Below are 15,314 nucleotides of genomic sequence, written 5' to 3' on the forward strand. Positions count from 1 at the left end.
AGAAGCTATTTTTGTGGCTTCTGAAGTTTTGTTTCTCAAAGGGCTTAACAAGTTAGATAAAAATGTTAGGGATACTTATTTTTATCTGGAAAGCATTTCTTTGGTGAATGAAATCATGAGACCATTTTTAAGATGCTTTATACAGTTTATAGGCTGATGTGATAAACAGACCACAAGACAAAAACCTTCTTACTCTAAGCAGGGCACAAAGAAGCTAAGGGCTGCCTTTGGACTGTAACTATGATCAGTAATCTCACTTGTGAGGGTTTGACTTAACCCTGCCCCACCCCCAACACATGCACCAACACACATGAACACATGCCCAAAACCCCAAAGGAGCATCTTCCCCCAAATTTGTAGCATTGCTTCCAGTCCTGCCTCTGGAGTGCTAGGATTACAGATGGACCTAACCCACCATTCTGAGGCGAAGGCTTCTTCATTCTCAGCTACCCCTTCCCCTTCCTACCTCCTTAGTAACCCTCACACCTACCCGACCACCCCTCTCTGAGGCAATATCTCACTCTGCATGGGAGGCTGGCATGGGGTTCAGAGCGTAGCTCGGATTAACCCCCAAATCCTCCTACTCCCGCCCCTGGCATGCTGGGGTTGCAGTTTGTGCCACGGCACCGGGTTGATTTTTCCTTGTCCTTCTAGCCCACCTCAGTCTTGCTGGGCACCGGTCCAAGAGTTCTGAGCGTATTACATATTTAAATTCTTACCTGTAGAAACCCCAAGGAGGGTTTTAGTCTTATTTCAGTTTCCCGGATTGAGAGAGTTGTTCCTTTGTCCTGAGACAGACACAGCTAGTTAGTGACAAGGTCAAGATTTGGGCCCAAGTTCCACTTTCCAAAACCCAGGTCCTTTATCCATCTTAATCTCTGCAGCAGCAAACTGGGGTGTGACCGGAGAAGTGAAAGGTGTGCCCCCCTACTTCCTCTTTCCTGCGGGACTGCTACGGGAAGAGGAACAAAGGAAACGCCTTTACCTAATGGGCTTAGCACTGTTAAGAGGTGAAAGCCACTTCTCTGAAATGGAAATGTTTTACAAAGGTCCCATAAAGGGCATCTTTTCACTCATCACTTCCTTTCTCTATTCTAAGTGGAGGCTTGGACCCTCCAAATAAAAAACAACAAAGACTCTCTGCCAGTGGAAACCCTCAAAGTTCCCTTAGAGAACCTGTGCTGAGCACTTGGTGTCGGCCAGGTGTTTTGCAAAACACTCCAGACCCATCTTGTAGCCCAGGAATGTATTGAAATGCACACAGCTAAGAAGAGGTGCGGTCCGATTAAAGCAGGTGGAGATAGACCAGGGCAAGAATCTAGTGCTGGTCTTAGATCTGTCTAGCCATGGCACTGGGCTTGCAAATAAGTCCCAAAGATTTCCTCCCCCTAGTTACAGGAGAGGTAGGTTTTCCAGGTGACTTCCAAGGGCAAGCAGAAGGAATCCCAGCTGATCACAAATCTGTCTTAGGTTCCTGTGACACAAATCTGAACTTAGAGCCGCCAGTGGCTTTCACGGAGCCTCTTCAAAGGTAGCTAAGTCAGGTGTGCTGCCGCTTGCCTGTAATCCCATCACTGACGGAGCTCTAGCGGAGGCAGGCAGGGCTCTATGAGTTTGAGTCTAGCCTTTTCTCCATAGTGAGCCCACCAAAGCACTTAGTGAGACAGTCTCAACCCCACCCCCACCTTCAGGCCCAAATCTGTGTATCTAAAATCTGAACTGCTGGAAAAAGTCTCAGGTCCCTTCTGGGTGTTTCCCACAGTCCCAAACAGCCCATAGCCCCTTGCCCCCCTGCAAACACTTCTGAAGATGCTGCCGGGAATGAAGGCATTTGGGGTGTTTTTCACAGCACCTGCGTTGAGCGAAAGGTTGAATGAGTGAGCTGTTTGTCCCTAAACCACTGGCTGTTTCCCTTCTTTAAATGGGTGGCTGGTTTAGGAACCTAGCGCACCTTTGTTTCATGCTTGGCTACGGATTAGATCCAGTAAAACTGGAACAGAACTTAGATCTGCCTCAAAAAGCAAATTACTGCTGCCCCTTAGCAGCTGGCAGCCGCGTAGGGGAATTTGACAATCGTCTCCTCACTGACCCCATTGTCCATACTGCAACTTCTAGTCCGTGGAGCGTTCCTGTCACAGTAAGACAGACAAAGGCAAATGAAACTCCTGCTCAGTAGAAAAGCACTTGCCTAGAATGAATGAGGCTCTGGGTCTGACCTCCAGCCCTAGAGAGAAACAGAGTCGGGCACTGTGGTTATTCACCCATCTCTTTATTTTGCACTAATATAAATTACTGTTTCCAGCATTGTAAGTGTTGGCATTATGCATTCTCCCACCTCAAGCATAAAGATAGTTTTCCGATGATTATAGTGAATTATTTTGGCACTGGGGGTGGAGGCCAGGGCTTCGGGCACATTCTTATGTTTACTCTACCAGTGAGCTACCCCGATTTACTCCTCCTCTGTTTTAATGTGTTAGGAGCTTCGGTGTTTAGAAATGATTGAACTGAAAACGTGTTTCTCACAGCGACCCCCGAAAGCTAACAGTTTGGACCTGGAACAGGGCAGAACAGAGTCGCTGGGTTAGGCTATGCTGTGGGAAGAGGGGAGGGATGGCCCTCAGGTACTAGGGAATGTGTTCAAGACATGAGGTGTGAGGTTCACACTGGGGAGGGGAGTTGGGGGAGAGATGTTCGCTCCCACTCCCTTGAAAGTGCTTTGCAAGGTCAGGCAGTGGGAGGGGAAAAGGTGGAAGCAGGGCGGGAGGTCAAAAATTCAAGATCATCTGCACCAGTAGTCTGGGACAGATGAGCCTGTGTCCAAAAACAAGTACTTACTATCAATTCCTTTGCACAATGATCAAAGTGTCAAGGGATTCAGAGAGAGAGGGAGAGAGAAAAAAAATATCAAACGAGAACAATCATTTTAAAAGTTATTCTCTGATTAATTTATTTATTTCATGTATGTCAGTGCTTTGTTTTCATGCACACCGGAAGGGTGAATCAGATTTCATTACAGATGGCTGTGAGCCACCACATGCTTGCTCTGAATCAAACTCAGGACCTCTGGAAGAGCAGCCAGTGCTCTTAACCGCTGAGCCATCTCTCCAGCCCATAGTGGCAATCTTGATAATGAAATATTATTCTTTTAGACAGAAGATCTACGGAGAAAGTAGGTAGGCTGAAGCTCTGAATTGTATCTGTTTTTTAAGATTTATTATTTTAATTGTGCGTGCATGCACCTGTGAATATGGGTATGTGCACCTTGGAGGATGTATTCACTGAGGCCAGGGGTATCAAATCCCCCTAGAGCTGGGGTTACAGTTAGTTGGTTGTGAGCTGCCCAACACGGGTGCTGAGAACCATTGCACCATAGCTCCAGCCCATTCTGTCCCATCTTTGTACTTGACACATTATTTTTCTGTCACCAATAGAGTTTAGTACAACAAAAAGGGGATTGGAGAGGTGGCTCAGCAGGTAAGCAATGCTTTTGCAGAAGGCTCAAGTCCGCTTCCCAGCAACCACACAGGGGTCCCAGCCACCTGTAACTGCGGCTCCAGGGGATAGACATACAGCCTCCTGCCTCCTCGGGAAACTGTGCCCATGTGCATGTACTCACCCTCAGACAAAACATGTGAATAAAAGGATCCCAACGCTTAGAAGGATTGGGAATTCAAAGCTATCCTCAGCTATATAGCATGGCCTGCGTGAGACCCTGTCTTACAAGAAGAAAAGCTTAATTAGTAATTTAGGCCAATCTAAATTACTAATTGCTAATGAAAGAGCTCATTAGAGCATATTTTAGCAAGGTATTTTAAAAAACCCATGAATCAGAAGGCCAAAAGTCAGACTGTAGATATACCAGCAAAGGAGTTCTTCCTACCTGCTGACAAACGCCAGAATGCCTCACTTGTCAGCAGCTCTAGGTGTGGGGCCCTGGCTTTCTTGTGAGGTTGAGGATGGGTCCATTCCATGGGGTCTCACAGGATAATGCGTTTCCCCCAGTGCCTTAGCTGAAGGACTAGATTCACTGTCCCTCTAAGGTCTGTTTCCCTGCAGCGCACACAGCAGCCTGCTCAGACCTCAACCTCGGTGCTTCTTTTCACTGTGGAAATAAGGACATGATGACCTTGTTACGGGGCCTGAGAGCAGGTGTAGTCAGTGAGTGGCCAGACCTGATGGCCGACTGCACTCCATGATGCTGGCAAGTTCCTAAACCATTGCTTGTGACAGGAGGAGGACAGGGAGAGAAGAACGAGGAGGAATGTGTGGAGAGAGAAAGGGGGGAAGAACAGAACCCACAGTCAGGCGGGCCCAGGGGTGCTGCTGTTTACATGATTATCACGTAGCTTGTTTACTCTTACACCTATTGCTTTGCAGCATTCTGAAATGACCGAGTCTTTACGGGATGAATGAACTCAGACGCAGAGAGCAGTAGGAGGGTCTTCCCTCTCTATTGCAAGCTGTCAGATATTATTCTGATTGCTTTCTAGAGCCTGCTGGGACATCTTTCCTGCCAACAGCCCACTTCTGAGCTCTCTCTTGCCTCTTTATTTCCCCCCCTAGGTCAGGACATTCACACAAATGTGCTTGAGAAAATATTAGTCCCCCCTCTCTCTCTCTGTCTCTCTCTCTGTCTCTCCCTCTGTCTCTGTGTCTGCATCTGTCTCTCTCTGTTTCTTTGTCTCTCCCTCTCTGTGTTTGTGTCTGTCTGTCTCTCTTTCTCCTCCCCTCTCCCTCCGTCCCTTCCTCCATTTCTCCCTCCCTTCCTCTCCATATAGAATTAGCTAACAGCAAGGCAAGGCAAGGAAATCACAGAAGTGACACACATAGACTGAGGCTCCAGAGACACAGAGAACAAGGATATCTGATTGAGGTCAGCCATCTCGGAAGTGGAATCCCTTGATAACCAAGAGACTTTAGTTTCTGGAAATATCAAGACCACCGAATCAGTTAAAATGTATCTAGGATATCTATAGAATCTAGCATCCATACGGGACCTGGATTTAGCGGTAACGGGGGGCCCTGTGTGAAATTTAGCTGGTGCTGTGGCCTTAGGAGGCAGAGGCAGGCAGATCTTTGTGAGTTTGACACTACTCTGCTCTTTGTAGAGAATTCCAGGAGCTACATAATGAGACCCTGTCTGTGCCCCACACCACTAAATGAATTGAGTGATAAGTGAGAGGGGCGTTGTTAAAGGCTATTACAATAAAGCTCATGGGGCTAGCTGGTTTAGAGGTACCTACCCGGGTATTTGAAAACTTACACCTAAATAAATTAGAGTAAATGGTAAACGAAAGAAAGTTAATATGATAACCTTCCCTCTCAACCACTTGACCTCAAATATTAACTGTTAGGCTGCAACAAATGGATGTTGTTGTACACATGTCTGTAGTTACCGGCTCTGGCAGGGCAGCCATACCTGACTTACTTGTGGGTTTAGCCAACATTTACACAAAACGACCTGAACCTTCTCTCCATCGATAAGGAAACCACGCCCAATAATCAGGTGCCAGGCATAAAATAAATTCGTTAAATCCATCGTCCCCAACGCTGAAGATCAGACCCAGGGCTTTGCACACGCTAGCCAAGAGTTAAGCTGCAGCCCTGACTCAGAAATCCACCATCCTGTGTGTTCTCCTTCCTCAAGCCTTCACCTCTCAATGGAGGGATTCAGAGTCTACTCAAGAAGGAAGGTTCAGATTTCCTCTCCTTTAAAAAGTATTTTTAAGTTTTTGGTTTCTTGTTCTTGATAATCTCATCATCAGCCAACAGGAATTCAGAATCTGTCAGGGACTGCACTAGTAAAGATGTCAGCAATCTCTTCTAAGTGTCCTTCACCTCCCCACCCTTGTCCTTCAGAATCCTGGGCTGTCTCCTTTCGATGTGTACTCGTTACAGCTCTTTGAGCTTTTTTGTGGCACCTGCCATTTTATCACTATTATTGTATCTTTTATTTAAATCTTTTATTAAATTAAATTTTATTTAACTTAATATTTTCTGTTGTTTTTCAAGGCAGGGTTTCTCTGTATAGCCTTAGCCGTCCTGGAACTTCCTCTGTAGACCAGGCTGGCTTCGAACTCAGAACTCAGAGATCTACATGCCACTGCCTCTTGAGTGCTGGAAATAAAGGTGTGCCACAGCCACCACCACCACCACTACCACCACCAGGCTATTTTATGTGTTTGGTCTGCACCTACATAAATTTGTCACATGTGTGTCTGGTGCCTGTGGAGATCAGATCCCCTGGAAGTTGAATCACAGAGGATTGTGAGGGTAGTTTTGTTTGTCAACTTGACACAAGCTAGAGTCATCAGAGAGGAAGGAGCCTCAGTTGAGGAAATGCCTCCATGAGATCCAGCTCTAAGGCTTTTTTTCTATTAGTGATCAATGGGGAAGGCCCAGCCCATGGTGGGTGGTATTATCCCTGAGTTGGTGGTCCTGGCTTCTATAAGAAAGCAACATGAACAAGCCATGGAAAGTAAGCCAGTAAGCAGCACCCCTCCATGGCCTCTGCACCAGCTCCTGCCTCTAGGATTCTGCCCTGCTTGAGTTCCTGTCTCAACTTTCTCCAATGATGGACTATGATCTGGAAGTATAAGCGAAATAACCCTTTTCCTCCCCAACCTGCCTTTTGGTCTTGGTGTTTTGCCACTGCAATAGAAACCCTGACTACGTCAGCGAGCCACTGTCTTTTTTTAACTGATGTCCTCATCAGTAATTAACATACCCTCCAAACTAGAATTTGTATGAAAGCAGGAATCTTGTTTCAGGTCCTGGTTATAGGAGATTTATCAATAAACACTTGCTGAAACAAAAAGAATAAAAAGTGATGAAAGAGAAGAGTGAATTTAAAACCTATACAAAAATTAAAGCTGGTTTGCGTTAACTTCTGCTTGTGACACGTTTGCATTCTAAATAGCATCTCCTTTGAAGAGATGGTCTCGTCTGTCATTTACAAGCCCCTGTGGAGGGATCATGCTCTCAAAATGCAGCAGTAGAATAGAGGGGTTTCTTTTTTTGAAAAGAAATACATTTAGCATGAAACAATTCCTCGGTTTGCCCCAGTTGCCAGGAAACTCGGGGCTACATTTAAACGCAAATTTCAATGAACAAATTCAATGAACCTTTACAGAAACTTTGTGTGCAGATGCTGATGCTGACTGACCCTCAATTTTTTTTATTTTTACTCCCGGTTATACATCTCTCACTGTAAACTTCCTCGGAGGCCACTGAAAGTAAAAGGAGAGGGCATTTGATAGAACAAATATCAAGCAATTATCAAGACTAGTTTCAAACATTAAAAATAGAACCTGATTTTATTCGTGTATCTCCATAATGTTAACTGATAACTTGCACTCGCAGACGACATTTTAGCTGTTTTTCATCTTTTACATTTTTACTTGCCCTTGATCTTGTCTTTGATGAAGTCTGTTTGGGTCTACTGAGTCATGGATAGAGTCCGCCGTTGCAGGGAGGCCTGTGGACTAGCTCCTGTCTGCTTGCTCACATCCTGGTTGATCTGGAAACAGAGAATGTCTATGCTTAGAAATGCAGTTCTCGGTCATGCAGTGCTCTTCTGGTTTTCTATTTGGGCGATGCTTTCATAGCCAGAAGTGGTAGCCCAGGGCTTTAGTCCCATTCTTCAAAAGGCAGAGGCAGGCTGGGCATGACGGCGCAGATCACTGAGTTTAAGTGACAGCCTGTCACAAGGGAGAAAGGGAGGGAGGGAGGAAGTGTTATAAAGAAAATACTCATGATGCCTGTTGAAATTAACCACTGGATCACATAGCATGTGCCTGTGTGTGAATATTTGCACATATGTGGGGGGAGGGTATGTGCATGTGTGTATGTGCCTGTGTGCGGGGAATGGTATATCCTTGTGTGTGACTATTTGCATGTGTGTGTAGGTGTGTGCCTGTAGGTGGGTATGTGCCTCTGTGTGAGTATGTGGCTGTGGGGGGGGGTATGTGCATGTGTGTGAAGGAGTATGTACGTGTGTGAGCCTGTGCCCGTGTAGGTAGGTATGCGCCTGCATGTGGAAGTGTATGCACATGTGTGTGGGTATGTACATGTGTGTGAATGCGTGCCTGTGGGAGGTATATCTGTGTATGAACATTTGTATTTGCGTGTAGATGAGTGACTGTGCATGTGTGGGTGTGTGCCTTTGTGTGTGGGTGTGTACCTATGTCCGAGTATGTGCCTTGTGTGGGTGTGTGCCTGTGGGCGCACATGTCTGAGGAGCCCAGACTGGTTCCCCTGCAGCGGGAGTCACATATGATTGGGAACCAGCTGATGTGGGTGCTGGGAACTGAACTCAGGTTCTGGAAGGCCAGCATGTACTCTTAACCAACGAACCATCTCTCCAGCCCCGACTGTACTAAATTTATATTATTTATTATTGCATAATAAACTACCCCAAACCTGGTGATTAAATGTAACCACCATTTATTTCTTTTAAATTCTCTGGATTAGGACTTGGTTGGCTTCCTTTGGATAAATTCTTTCTGTATTGGCTGGGGCTTCTCTTGACTTCACTGAGACAGTGTGTGGTCTAGGCCAGAAAGTGTAAGAAAGCTTCATTTCCATGTTTGATAGCCAAAATTTCTCTCTGGGTCTTTTTACCTCACTGTATAACTTGATCTTTCTATAGAATTGTGGTTTCAAATGGCTGAAGCAAGCATATCACTGCAAGTTCAAGGCCAGCCTGGCCAATATCATATCTTAGGCGAACAAATCACAGATCTTGAAAGTTACAGCAGTCCCACCTTTATTTGTGGTTTTATTTTTCTGAAATTTGCTTCCTTTAGCCAACTATAGTACAAAAATAAATAAATAAATAAGATTCCAGAAATAATAACTCGTAAGCTTTGAATTGCATGAATAACAAGATGAAATCTCACACTGATTTACAGTGTTCCATCCAGAAAACAAATCATTCCTTCATTCACGAAGACTCTCTAGTCCACACTGCTGAGGCTTAGCCTAAGCCAGCTCCCTCCATGTCTTTCTTCCCTTTTTTCTTCCTCCTTCTCACTTTCTTTCCCCTTTCATCCACTCCCCTACCTCCTCTGCCCCTGCCACACCCACCCCTAAATCCGTTCATTCCTGATATATATGTAACTGTTACCATGCATCTTTCACAAGCATGTCAGTTCCCTGAATACCGGCTCCTTTTCCCTGTTGTCTCCTTAATACCTCTACTTAAAATGCATCACTCGGGCTTAAAACTGAATCTTGATTTTCCTTCTGCCTGATTTTGTTCCTTCTTCGATTTTCCCTTCTTCAGTTGTTAGAACCAGAAGTGTAGAAATTATCCCATTAATATCTTTTTCTTCCAAAACCAACGGTAATTCATCAGAACACATACTGTTTGGAGTTTACCTCTGAGACATATTTTTTAAGTCTCCCTTGGCAGCACCTACGCCTCAGGACGTGGTCTTGCCCTTCGGAGCTGGGCTCTCTGGTGGAGTCTTTGCCCTGACTCTCCTCTCTATTCTTCCCTTTAGCTTGTGGATAAAGAAGTAACAGCAGTGAGGCGTTCCTGAGGACACAGAGCATGGGGGAAGAAAGTCCTTTCTGTAAACACGTGTTAAGGATGTATTTTACAGATATTTGCATACCTACTGTAGTTTGTCCTTTTTTATTTTTTAAGTTAAAAATGCATTTTAGGCTCAGTAATAAAATGCTCGCTTACCCAGGCGCAGTGGTGCACACCTGTAATCCCAGCACTCAGGAGGCAGAGGCAGGCAGATCTCTATAAGTTTGGGGCCAGCCTGGGCTACAGAGTTCCAGGATAGCCAGGGCTATGCAGAGAAACCCTGTCTCAGGAAACAAAAACCAAAAACAAAACAGGTTTTTTTTTTCCCCAAGTGGCTTCCTAAGGCAGACTACATAATGACACTGTGATGTAGGAACCATGCTTTCCGTAAGTGTTATTGTATAGCAAGAAGTTTTTTACATTATCTCTGTATTATCAGAGTCTCGTGTTTAGCCTGAAGGTCACTATGTAGTCAGGCAGGTCCTAGGATCACAAGTGTGTACCCTACTTCTGGCTCCCTCCTCTCACTCTTCTGTAGCAGAATGTCCTGGTGAACTCCAAGTTAGCTTCAAACTCTAGATCCTTCTGCCTCAGGCGCCCGAGGGCCGCCACCATGCCCCGCTGTGTGTTTTTCAAAGTCCCTCCCACATAGGCACCTGTTCCCCATCCTCCTCAGTGTGACCGCACCTCTGTAGTCACCGGGGTGCACACGGGTCTCCAGCTCCTTGCGCCCCATTTGTCAGTTTTCCTTTTCTACCTAAAAGCTATTGTTTCGCTTCTGACACTTACCCGACTCCTCACTCAGCTAAGCTCTCTACGGTTTCAGAGCCGGCCGTGGATGCCGGAGATTCATTTTCCCAAGCGCGAGCTGTGTGCGCTGCTGACTGATTCCTCCTCGACCCTGAGCTCTCGTTGGTGGCGAGAGCTGCCCTTCATTCAGGTAGCATTTCCTTAGCGCTTCATTTGCGAAGTCTTCAGTGATTCTCCCTTGTGATTCAGAACCCTTAGGCTTGCCGAGGCAGTAGGGAGGTACAGCATCAGGATACTCAGGAAATTCCCCACACACAGAGAAGACTCAAGTCAGCTGACGGCAAGCGGCTCTTCATTACGTCACAGCACTTCCCTGGCTTTTCACTGTGCTTTTGCTGATGTTTGCTAGTTTTATTCGTTTGACTGTTTTTTAAGGAAGGGTGTCCCTTTGTCATGCTTACTAGCCTGGGACTCACAGTGGAGCCGGATGGCCTCAAAGGCTGGTTTTCCTGGCTCAGCCTCCTGAGCGCTGGGACTGAGCCATCCTGGCCTTGCCTGGGTATCTGTTACCTTTTGAATGTACGAAAATTGAAATGGAATTCTTTGTCCTCAGGCCTGCATTGCTAGGTCCTTCTTCCCTCCCAAGTGGCTCCTGATCCTCACTCCCATCTTCTGACAGCCTGCACTACCATTTCCCCGCATTACATCATGATCTTTCCCTGCAAAATGGCTGCCACCTTTTTTAGTTTTTTGCCTTTTGAGATAGGGTTTCTCTACGTAGCCTTAGCTGTCCTACACTTGCTTTGTAGACCAGGCTGGTCTTGAACTCACAGCAATCTGCCTGCCTCTGCCTCCCGAGTGCTAGAATTAAAGGTAGGCAACACTGCACCCAGCAGCCTGCCACCTTCTAACTGGCCTCCTGCTGCCAGTCAAACCCTGTGGAATCTAGCCAACTCTATTTCTTGAAACACAGGTCAGAATTTGGCATTTGAAACACTTCTGTGAGCATGTGTGAGGCCCCGGGTTCAATCTCCAGGACAACAAGAATCCATCGGTGTGGATCAGTGAGATGTCTCAGGAGGCACTTACTGCCAGGCCTGATGATGAGTTTAATTCCCGGAACCCACATGGCAGTGAGAGAGGGTGGATTCCTTATCTGTTGTTCCCTGACCTCCACATGAACCACGATGCCCCTGCCCTCCTACACATAATACACAAATAAGGGTAATTTATTATACATTTGTGATAATAAAAAAATAAATGTAAAAGTCTGATCAGTATGCATCTCAAAGTCCTGTTTTTTGACTCTGCAGAAGGCACAATCCTCTGGCCCACAGCCTTGTCGGTGCTTCTCTGCTCACTCAGCTCCATTCTCCACACCTACTGAGTAGCTTACTCTCTTCCATCTGAGTCTTCCTGCCATTTACCCACGGTCCCAGAGTTCATGGAACTCTTGGAGATGTCTGTGGGTGAAATTAAGGCCTTACCTGAAAAAAAAATGTACTTGTTTTCATTACCTGGTAACTGAAAACTAGTGTCTTCTCTAGTTATGAACACAACCAATAGCAGTATTGGCAGGGACCTGCAAATTTCTTTTGTTTCGTTTTTGTGGGAGGTATTTTGAGACAGGGTTTCTCTGTGTAGCCATGGCTGTTCGGCAACTCACAGATGAGGCTGTCCTCAAACTCACAAAATCCACTTGCCCCTGCCTCCCGAGTGCTGGGATTAAAGACGTGTGCCACCACCGCCTGGCAGGCCTGCAGTTCTGTCATTTGGAAAAATTATAGGTATTTTCATATCATGTGACAGTTATTTTAGGTAGATTTAAATTTTAATTAATGCCTCTAATAACTGAGAATTTCTCTAGGCTGGCTTGTTTACATAACAAAGATCATGTAATAAGGAGCCTAAAGATGTATGCAGATTTAAAAAAATATATATTTTGTCAGCGGGCTGTGGTGGCGCATCCCTGTAATCCCAGCACTCTGGGACGCAGAGGCAGATGGATTTCTGGGAGTTCGATGGCAAACTGAATCCAGGACAGCCAACACTACACAGAAAAACCCTGTCTTGAAACAACAAAATAAATAAATAAATAAATAAATAAATAAATAATAAACATATTCTGTCAGCTGGGTTTAGTAGCATCTTCTTCTACACAGCTTATAGTCCCAGCACTTAGGACAGGCTGTGTCCCAAGCGGTGGCATCTGGAGTGCAAGGCTACGGAGGAACAGGAATAGACAGAACCGGCCTATATCAAAGAACAAAGACAAAACAAAACAAGGGGAAAAACTAAAATTTGCCAACTGTAGTTTGATCTAATGGTCTTTCTGATCCTAATGAATTTTACCGTAATCACTGAACTCTTATTCTAGGAAGGGGCCCTTACCCTTCACCAGACTTGTTAGAAGAATTTGCCTTAAGAAATATCTTCTGACCTTGAACTCTATGCCCTTGACATGGCCAACGCCCATTTATCTCTTGAGGCTCCTTTAGAGGTGTGCCTTTGAAAGTCCTGTTTCTGACCCTTCAAACCCTGATTCCATTCCTGTCTGCTTCCTTAGCGATGACCTTTCTCCATGTGGCACTGATTTCACTGTGGCACCGGTACCTTCCCTCTGTCTCTGGCACAGGAACAGGCTCCTTCAGGAAGTCCTGTGACCTTGCCACTTTATCAATCATGGTACTCCACACACCCACACACGAGGATGCTCAGGAGCCCTCTGCCCAGTCTGTCACTCTAGACCATAGTACCCCATCCTGAACCATTCATTCATTCATTCATTCATTCATTCATATGAATCTTTCTTAGGTCTATGGATCTGCCTTATCCATGGGAGCATGCCAGAGAAGAATCAACAGAACCGGCCTTCCTGGACATTAACATTGTCAAGAAATTACTTAGTCAATACATAAAACAACAAAGTCGCAAATGGATTTTGTTCTTGGTTCTACTTCCATGAGGCTTTTTAGAGAATATTGTTATTTATTCTTTGACAATTTCATATACGGATAGAAGATATCTTGGTTATACTGGACATAAATCCTTTACCACTTCCCCCAGACTCCCTCTGATACTTCCCCCAGCATCTGTCATTGGCTAGTCGCTCAGATAGAGTTGGGATTTCAGGAGACTTTCTCTCGTGCATGCTGGATGATGGCTGGGTTGGTCTTGTGGAGGTAACTACAGCCACCCTGAGTTCACGAGTGCACAGCAGGGTTATGTCTGGAAGAGAGCATTCCATAGCATTTCTCCCGTCCTGTGCGCAAGAAGAACGCTCTTACGTTCTTTCTGCGGCCTCCTCCATAATGTTCTCTAAGACCTGCAGGGATGGGGGAGGAGGAGGCTTGATACAGATGTCCTTAGGGCTGAGCACTCAACAGTAGATTTTTCTCATTAGTTTAGCCGGTTATAATCTCTGCACTAACTGATGCCCACTGCGAAAAGAAGCTTCCTTATATGAGTTTTTGTGTTTGTTATATTTAGTCACTTGTTGGGGGACACAAGAAGAGGCCGGAGGACAAATTTTCGAATTTAGCTCCCTCCTTCCATCATTTACATGAGTTAAAAAAAAAAAAAAGATTCATGTTCGATGATGGAAAGTTAGAGGGACAGCCTGGTCTGGTAGTACATATCTGTAATCTCAGAGCTTGGGAGGTGGGATCAGCAAGATCAGTAACTCAAAGTCATCCTTGGCTATGTTAGACTCTCAAAAAAATGGAAAGAGAGGGGGGTAGGTAGAACAGGACACAGGGGTAGGGATAGAGCTGAGAAGTTGCTGTTTGACAGAGTTTCACTGTGCGAAGGAGTGGGCATGGCAACGTTTACATGATGCTACGCAGGTAATTTGTGCCAACCAACAGCAGACTTTTAAACTGTTTAAAATGTTGACTTTTGGCCAGCTGTGCTGGCTTTACATTTGTAATTCCAGCACTTGGGAAGTGGAGTTAGGAAAATCAGGAGTTCAAAGTCATGATTGCCCGTGTCACATCAGACAATGAAACATTTAAAGTGTGATATTAGGATAGGAGACCTATGCTAGAGAAAAATAAAGCTGGAAGGGGGAGTGAGGAGGATGGGGGTCTCAGAAGTCACGGTAGACCTGGGATTCTCACCAGCTGCTACTGCTCCAGCACCGAACTACAGTAAATACAACCACATGCTGCAAAGAAAAAGCGTGACATGAATCGTCATGGGATCATCAGTAGACAGCACGGCTTTGTAACATGCAGTATTCAGCTCTTAGCGCCCAAACGCTGTCCGTGTCCCCAACCCTTGGACACATAAGTAAAAAACTCAAGAGGCACAACAGCAGACTTCAAACTGTTCCCCAGGCCTAGCTTTATCTTTTCATGACCACATTTGGTTTAAGCATTATTCTGTCATCCGGGAATTATAAGACTGTATGAGGAGGTACAATGGCCAGCTTTTATCAGATATCAGACAGCGATAACTGATTTCTATTTTCAGTGTCTCCATAAATCACTTTAATATCCATGCTTCCTTGAGTTTGGCTTTATTTAGTTTCTATTCATTCACAAAAGATAACTTTAATTTCAAGGCTAACTGTCATGTTTTGTAAGTGGCTTGCCTCCTGTTCTCTTTGACACACAAATAGGAATTCTGATTAAAGTGAATATTCTCATATCAGCAGATTGAAGGATTTGATTTGCACAGTATCCAAATGGCTGACTACAGCCTAATCTATTTGCATTTTTAGTTTCCCCAATAAGTGGAGATCTTCTAGTCCTCCTGTTTCGCTCTAGCCTGAAGCTTTCTCCATGCTGAGATACTGGTCTTTAAGCAAAACCTTATGGGACATCCGGTCTTATGCCCTCCCCTGATGGATGGTATCGTCAGCACAGTAGTAACCCGAAGGCTCTCTAAGTGCGAAGCCCTGTTCATGTGATAGTGAGTCTTGTCCTACTCATCAGAAACTGCCGGATTAGAGTCACCTTCCATATTAGATCCTTAAGTGTAGATCACCAGAGTCTAATACGTCCAAATCAAACATACTTTCTCC

At 45.3% G+C, this 15,314-nt stretch overlaps 1 protein-coding gene and 1 long non-coding RNA gene across 2 annotated transcripts in view; one reads left to right on the plus strand and one right to left on the minus strand.

Annotated features, from left to right (window-relative positions):
- Positions 1-15,314, plus strand: part of Sgk1 (serum/glucocorticoid regulated kinase 1) — a 118,662-nt gene that overhangs the window by 5,995 nt on the left and 97,353 nt on the right. The gene's annotated exons all lie outside the window — the stretch shown is intronic.
- Positions 7,380-10,590, minus strand: LOC132649550 (uncharacterized). Its single transcript, XR_009588050.1, has 3 exons — positions 10,328-10,590; positions 9,382-9,541; positions 7,380-7,519 (listed from the first exon to the last, which is right to left on the minus strand). It is a non-coding gene; the product is annotated as an uncharacterized LOC132649550 (long non-coding RNA).

The sequence above is a fragment of the Meriones unguiculatus genome, chromosome 20 (assembly GCF_030254825.1).
Source record: "Meriones unguiculatus strain TT.TT164.6M chromosome 20, Bangor_MerUng_6.1, whole genome shotgun sequence".
Classification (NCBI taxonomy): Eukaryota; Metazoa; Chordata; class Mammalia; order Rodentia; family Muridae; genus Meriones; species Meriones unguiculatus.